The following is an 8,503-nucleotide window of genomic DNA, read 5'->3' as shown; positions in this document are numbered from 1 at the left end:
GACCTAATGGTCAGGGGTCCCTTTACCATTACCAAGAGATTGGGCCTACCACATTTTGGCAGAGTCTCCCAGTACACGTTGTGGGAAGTTAATAGAAATTTTGTTTAACAGCAACAACACACAACCAAAGAACACGTGGCTTTTGTGACAAAATGCCCAGTGCCAACCCTGAGTCAAAGAGATCAAATGAACAGAGAAAGTAACTGCTGGTGAGCCACCCTACAATAAGGAAAGATCGTCACTTTCTTCCCTTGCTTCTTTGCTCCTAGAGTCATCCAAGTAGCTGCAGCTTAAGAAAACAAAGTGAGACGAATCCTAGTTTGGTCCCATAAAGCCGTTCTTCAATTCTAAACTTTGCATGTCATTTTTAACTTAAAACAAATGCCCTAGTTTGTGTCCTAGTTAGAAAGCAAGACAGATAACATGATCCTTTTGGTTGAAAACAACAACACACATATTCAGGAAATTGCATTCCAGAAGATTTTTTATTTTTTTAACCTTTCCTCTCTGGCATTAGATGACAAGAGAGATCAAGCATATCCTCACCACCATCACACCCTGTCCTCTCTGTTTTTATTCAAAAGCATCACTTTTCCATTACATTAAATTAGGATGCTTCTAGGCAGGCAGGTCTTAATATTGCAGGTTAGCCATTAAGTTATCACAAAACAGTCACAGGCAACAGTTTTCTTCGATAATTTGCCAGATTTGCCTGGATGAATCCAGATTAAAAATGGGGACAGGAAATATGTTCTGGCATTTTGATGCTGACAATGTTGTGTGGACTCATCCCATCCCATGGTAAACACCTGTCTGGAAGCATCCTTAGTCTGTGGAACTTGAACATGCTTTCATTTCTTTCTTTTTTCTTTTAAAAAAACATGTTCAAGTGCCTTTTAAATGTTCAGCATTCATGGTTCTGTTCTGATGTTGTTTCAACTGTGCTCATGTCGTGCTTTTATATTTCATGTACTTTTGTATGTTGCCCAGAGGACAAATTAATATCCCCGATTGGCTTCAGCGGAATGAAGGCATTGTAACTTAGATGAAAGGTGCTTGTTGCCCAACTCAGCTTATTTTGGTCTGGAGAGTCTTGCTGGATTGATACTAGAGCAACAGCCTTTTGATTTGGCAACAGTGAAGAAATCAAAAGAGAAGTTGTGCCTCTAAGAAACAGCTGAATCAGTTATTCAGCTAATGTACACTTGCATTCCACTCTATGGCAGTCATTCCATACATGGTACAGGAAACCAGTCAGTCGGCCAGTCAGTCAGTCAGTCAATCAATCAATCAATCAATCAATGGCTACTTTAAGATCAAAGTACCCCCTGCCTAACAGAACATACTGGTCACTATAACTTTGTAACATTATATGTTTTGCCTCAGCTGCATCCCAAGCAGCCATCATTAGGGGCAGGTAATTCTGCATCAGGTATGATTGGCTCCTCCTATCAGTCTTAGGTCACTTTCAGGTATTTTGCAGATGGGATTTGATTGCATAGGTGAATTCATATTCAAATTCATGGGTTTTTTTATACTGGGTTGTTTTTGTTTTCATTATGTATTTTGTGGTTTTATATTGTGGTTTTATGTTGTCTGGGACGTGGGTGGCGCTGTGGGTTAAACCACAGAGCCTGGGACTTGCCGATCAGAAGGTTGGCGGTTCAAATCTCCGCGACGGGGTGAGCTCCCGTTGCTTGGTCCCAGCTCCTGCCAACCTAGCAGTTTGAAAGCACGTCAAAGTGCAAGTAGATAAATAGGTACCTCTCCGGCGGGAAGGTAAACGGCGTTTCCGTGTGGTGCTCTGGTTCGCCAGAAGCGGCTTAGTCATGCTGGCCACATGACCCGGAAGCTGTACACCGGCTCCCTCATCTGATAAAGTGAGATGAGCGCCGCAACCCCAGAGTCAGTCATGACTGGACCTGATGGTCAGGGGTCCCTTTACCTTTTTTATGTTGTAACCGCCCTGAGAGCTGTATAGGTATGGGGCGGTCTACAAATTTAATAAATAAATTTCATCGCATGAATAAGGTGACCTGGCACTCTGGCACAACAAACTCACTTCTAAAAACCCACAAACATTTTACTGTGAATAAAGTTACATGAAAATGTGTTGGAAGTTGTGGGATAACAATTGCCTGATGTGATGTCATCGAACCTCCACACAAATCAGAATGATGCAAGAGGCCCCATCAGAATTAATTGATTGATTGATTGATTGATTGAATTTATATACCGCCCTATACCTGGGAGTCTCAGGGCGGTTCACAGAATAAAATCAAGATATAAAACCACAAAATACATAATAAAAATAAAAACAACAACCCAATAGCACCCCCACCACCACAAAAAACCCCACATTTTAAAAGGGCATGGTATGTAAATCAGATCAACCAAAGGCCTGGTTAAAAAGGAAGGAACTTCCCTGGGGAGAGCATTCCACAGACGGGGAGCCACTGCAGAGAAGTCCCTGTTCTCGTGTTGCCACCCTCCGGACATCTCAAGGAGGAGGCAGATGAAGGAGGGCTTCAGAAGATGATCTCATCTGATGGCTCTTCAACTGAGGTCAGCAAACTTTTTCAGCAGGGGGCTGGTCACTGTCCCTCAGACCTTGTGGGGGTCAGACTATATTTTTTTGGGGGGAATGAACTAATTCATATGCCCCACAAATAACCCAGAGATGCATTTTAAATAAAAAGGAACATTCTACTCATGTAGAAACACATTGATTCCTGGACCATCCGTGGGCCAGATTTAGATGGCGATTGGGCCAGATCCGGCCCCTGGGCCTTAGTTTGCCTACCCATGCTCTTCAAGATGTAACTTTTAAGTCAAGTATCCCCAGAACCTGCACTGGTTTTAACTGCACTTTAAATCGCCATGCCTTTCCATCGGGCTTGCTTCACTGTACATTTTACAGTAATTATGGATGCTTTTAATGTTTTGATGGAATTCTTTTAATGTGCATTTTAATTATGTATGCCTGCCATCTTCCACGTTTTTTGCCAGCCATTCTTTCACTGTGGGTGGTAACCTATTTCCTCCTTTGAGCAACAGGCACACAATTAGCAACGATTAAATTGCACATGAGAGCCTTATCCTAGTGTGTGGAATTTACAACTTGTTCCATACCTGTAAATGGCTTAGGAGCTATTTTGGCATGTCAGTGGCATATAAATTATAAAGAATTATAGTAATAACAATCTACTTTAAAGGAAAGGCTGGTGGTCAGAAGAACAAAACTAGGAGAAGGCAATTGAAGTTTACAAGAGGGCTTGATTTATATTGTCTCCTGAGAACCTCCTGCAGCTGGGGTGGTTAATCTCATACAGAGAAATACTATTTGTTGTTATGCCAACCTCAATTCATTATGCACACCAAGAAGCATGACTGTAAACGAAGGTGTGTTCAGATTTGCACAACCAGAAGATGGAGTAAGACTGGTATGCTAGCCATTGGCTAGAATTCTTACCAGCAGAGAGGAAAACACTTAAAAATTAAGGCAACCTCCTTTTTCTCATCCCCTTAACCGCAAGTAAGAATAACAAACTGAGCTCAGTTCTGTTCCTTCCTGAAAGATTCCAAACTCTGAAAAGACCCTTTGGAGTGTTAAATAATTTTTAATCACTTCATTAAACTCGTAAGGAGATTTGAAAAAGGAATTTCCAAAGGGATATGCTGTTTAAGCAAGAACTAAGCATTTTGATGGTGCTTTCTGAGTAGCCAGCAAGTGGTACCGGTAATTCATCACACATAGTCCTGCATTAAAGTTTTGCTTTTAAATATCTGAAGGGAGTTAAAGAGCTGGAAAGCTATGGGGTTTAAATATATATATTGAAAAGGGGTACAATTTGAACGCTATTCAGCTCACAGAGCTGACTGATCAGGCAAGCTCTGCCAGCAACATTCCTCTACCATTTGAGACTCCAATAGAGTGGAACCTCAGGGAATTATGCAAAATGGAGTTGCATGTTAAACAGTTTTGACCTTGGCTCATTCTTGAGGTTAAGTCTTGATCTTGCAACCAAAGCTACCCAAGAAAAGAAATTACTCTGACAAGCACACTATCATTATTAAACTATAATTTGTGTGTTGGTGAGCTAGCATTAGAGCTGGTTTAAACATGTCTAGAAACACTGGAAGCTGACTTCTATTGAGTCAGACCATCGGTGCAACGAGGTCCTGTACACTGCCTGCTCTGGCTGGCAGCAGCTCTCCAGGGTTCCCAGTTAGGACTGTGCATGCTCAGTTGCCATGGAATGCTGACTGATTGTTGTGGGAGGGAACTGGAAAATCAGAGGTGGAATCAAATGGAAGGGACTAGCTGGAATCCTGAACAGAATCCTCCATGCTGCAAAATTTTACTGCAGGATCCCACTTACACTAGTCTAAAGTGTATCATTTTTTTAAAAAAAATTAAAATTCCAAGATGCTGCCATTCAACCCAGCACCTTTGCATTCATCAGCTGGAGAATAGTGGCAGGTGGAACAGAAGCACATAGAAGACTGTGTGCAGATTCTTCTGATCTTGGATAGCTCAGTCAGTAGAGCACGAGACTCTTAATCCCAGGGTTGTGGGTTCAAGCCCCATGTTGGGTGAAAGATTCCTACACTGCAGGGGGTTGGACTAGATGACCCTCGTGGCCCCTTTCAACTCTACAATTCTATGATCTCTGTGCAGAACAGGGATAGCCAATGTGATGCTCTCCATATGATATTGGGCTACAATTTACATCAACAATGACCACTGGTTAAAAATGGAAAAGTTGGAAAAATGGAAAAATGGAAAAATGGAAAAATGGAAAAGTATGTCTTTGAGAGGGTTAGGTCACCGTTTACTGCAAGCCACACTGATTTTTAATAATAATAATAATAATAATAATAATAATAAATAATAATAATAATAATAATAAAAATAATAAAAATAAAAATAAAAATAAATTACTTCCCCCTGCTTCTTTGTTAATTACAAAAACACCTGTGAGATTCCACAGAAAGCATTTCATTATTCTTTTCCCCACAGTGTGAACACTTGTCATCTTGCCCAGAAACCTCCTGAGATAAACTTAGCACTTGAAGAAACATAAATGGAACAGTTGAGGAGCGATTCCTTCTCATTCAGACCAGCCACAAATTTAGGCTGCAATCCTGCATGCAGTTGCGCTATTTAAATCCCATCAAAGTCTGTGGGATTTGATCAGCCCAACTGTGTACAAAATTGCAGCCTCAGGATTTCAGTTGGGGGGGGAGCCTGTGAATATTAATTGCTCTTTCTCTGGACGGTTACTGTTCTATGCTATGGTTTGCTTTCCTGTTACCATGGAGGTTGTTAAGAGCAGCGACACTCCAGCTCCACTAGTAGACCAAAGGCCGGATTTCCTCTAAATTCTTGCAATTATTTCAAGGCATTCTTACTGTTGCCATGTCGGCATCATGGTTGGCTGCAGCTTATGCCCTCTCCATCTAGGTGACTGTTTGATTTCTGCACCAATTAATGTATTAAAAATATCTCCTATGTGGTGTACAGAAAACTGAAGCAACAATAAGCAATTTTTTGGTTGTTTAGTCGTGTCCGATTCTTTGTGACCCCATGGACCAGAGCATGCCAGGCACTCCTGTCTTTCACTGCCTCCTGCAGCTTGGTCAAACACATGCTGGTAGCTTCGAGAACACTGTCCAACCATCTCGTCCTCTGTCATCCCCTTCTCCTTATGCCCTCCATCTTTCCCAACATCAGGGTCTTTTCCAAGGAGTCTTCTCTTCTCATGAGGTGCCCAAAGTATTGGAGCCTCAGCTTCAGGATCTGTCCTTCCAGATCAGCACTTAGGGCTGATTTCCTTCAGAATGGAGAGGTCTGATCTTCTTGCAGTCCATGGGACTCTCAAGAGTCTCCTCCAGCACCATAATTCAAAACCATCAATTCTTCGGCGATCAGCCTTCTTTATGGTCCAGCTCTCACTTCCATACAACACTACTGGGAAAACCATAGCTAAGCAAAAAGACACAATTGCATATAAAAAAGCCACGTTAATACAAAGCAGCCGCATACAGTCAACAGTTGGGCAGCAGTTAAAACTGTTGCCATAACTGTTGACTTTCTTGTGCCTGCCAGATTGGGATCCTTGGCTATCGTGTTTCTGGATTTAAATGCTCACGGTAGGTGAAATAGCAAACATAGATTGAAACAGAGGCAGCACCTGGTGGGCCTGAGAGCAGGGGGACAGAATAGGGTTATCACTGCCAAACATTTATCCAAGACCCTTAACTAAAGTCAGACTGTGCCAGCGTTTCAGAGTTTGGATTGCTTTCCTGTGGCCATCTGGGCACAATTTGTGCCATCGAGTGAATGGTTGGCATATTGGATTTAACCAGGTGCTGTTCACAATCTTCCAACCCTCTCTTCATTGACCCAGGGACTAGAAACTTGCTAAAGACAATGAAGACTGGGATTCACAGGATTTTGTTATTCTGCACTCGGTACAAATGTGTGCACAAGCATCCCAAGCACAAGCATCAAGGTGGTCAGACTACACCTGGAATACTGTGTCCAGTTCTGGGTGCCACAATTCAACAAGGATGGTGACAAGCTGGAATGTGTGCAGAGGAGGGCAAACAAAATGACCAAGGGTCTGGAAACCAAGCCTTATGAAGAACAGTTGAGGGAGCTGGAAAAGAGGAGACTGAGAGGATATAGGATAGCCATCTTCAAATATCTCAAGGGCTGTCACATGGAAGAGGGAGCAAGCTTGTTTTCTCCTGCTCTGGAGGTTAGGACTTGATCCAATGGCTTCAAGTTACAAGAAAAGAGCTTTCAAGTAAACATCAGGAAGAAGTTTCTGACAGAAAGAGCTGTTTAACAGTGGAACGGTCTCCCTCAGGATATGCTGGGTTTTCCTTCATTGGGAGCTTTTAAGCAGAGGTTGGCTGGCCCTCTGTCATGGGTGCTTTAGCTGAGATTCCTGCATTGCAGGGGGTTAGACTAGATGACCCTTTGGTCCCTTCCATCTCTCTGAATCTGTGACTTTCCAGATTCAGAGAGATTCTGAGCTGCAACTCCCATGATCCCTCAACATTGGTGTCACGGTCTGGTTCACAGGCGATTGAAGTCCTGGCAGGGGACGTCAGGACCGAGGGCAAGATGGCAGGGTGGGAGCAGGAACGGGGGTCCAGAAGCCAGGAGTCTGAGGGTTAGAGAGCTGGGAGTCAAGAAGCCAAGGGTCTGAGGATCAAGAAGCAAGGAGTCAAGAAGTCAAGGGTCTTAGGATCAAGAATCAGGGAGTCAAGAAGCTGAGGTTCAAGGATCAGGAAGCAAGAATCCAAACGCAGCAAGGCAGGGAGCGTGTTGCTGTGGCAAAGAGCCAAAGGGAAAATGCTGACCTTATATCCCTTCCCAGCTCTTGCCACCAGGTGCTGTGAGTCACCAATCAGCCTCACCTGTGAGGCCGCGCCTTGTCTCTCCAGAACAAATTTAGGAAGGCCCCAGTCCTGCAAAGTCCTATTGGTCACAGGGCCTGCATGCACACCTGACAATTGGTCACATTGGCTAGGGCTGATGGGGGCTGGAGTCGAACAACATCTGGGGGGGGGGCAGCAGGTTCGCCCTCCTGGCTGTAAATCCTACAGTAAGCATATGACAATAAGCATGAAGCAAGAGCAATTTCGCAAACCCTTTTCCTAAATTGAGCACAGCACAGCTTCACATGCATTTTTATCAACTGCTGTGGTCACCAGATTTTCGTTTACTTCCCTTTATGAATGCACACACTTCTTTTGTTCCACGGCAATGTCTTTAAAATGGTGCAAAAACATAATTACCAGAGGTGAAAGTGGGATGGGTGTACACATATCACAAACAGAAATCCTTTCAAGCTTGCTGCCAACTTTTGGGGCGAGAATGTTTGTCTTTATGTCAATGCTTTTACTGCAAACCCATTGCCCTTTTAAGAAGATGTGGAAGTCCTATCTTTTATAGGCAAGAAGTGCACTGGAAAATGTAGCTCTTCACTGACTTTCTGTTTTCTTTTTCCCTGATACTGACTTCATCCGCTTATGCACTCCAGTCCTCTCATTCTAACACGCAGGCTATTGTGTACAACAAAGAGAGAAGCAGTTCATAGAAAATGGACTTCAGTCTCTTTTTGCTCTTGGTGGGGGGGGGGGGAGGACTAGGTAGAAGTGACTAGGGCCACTTGCAAAGCACAATTCTCCATAGAAATCACATGTGAACAAGTTAATTGTCCTGAACTGTCTCCAGCTCCTAGAGATGAGGTCTGAACAGCAATATATTTCTTGCAATGAAAGCATTGTTTGAAACACGAGCTGGACTTTTTGTAACTACAAATGGAGCGGGGTGAACCTTTGGCATTTAACATACAGAATGTGCATCAACGCATTCACTTCTTAGGCATACAGTGGTACCTCGGGTTATGTACGGAGGTCCGTTCTTAACCTGAAACTGTTCTTAACCTGAAGCACCACTTTAGCTAATGGGGCCTCCTGCTGC

The sequence above is a fragment of the Podarcis erhardii genome (genome assembly GCF_964252035.2).
Source record: "Podarcis erhardii genome assembly, chromosome: 17".
Classification (NCBI taxonomy): domain Eukaryota; kingdom Metazoa; phylum Chordata; class Lepidosauria; order Squamata; family Lacertidae; genus Podarcis; species Podarcis erhardii.
The sequence above is the reverse complement of the archived record's forward strand: the minus strand, read 5'-3'. Positions refer to the sequence as shown.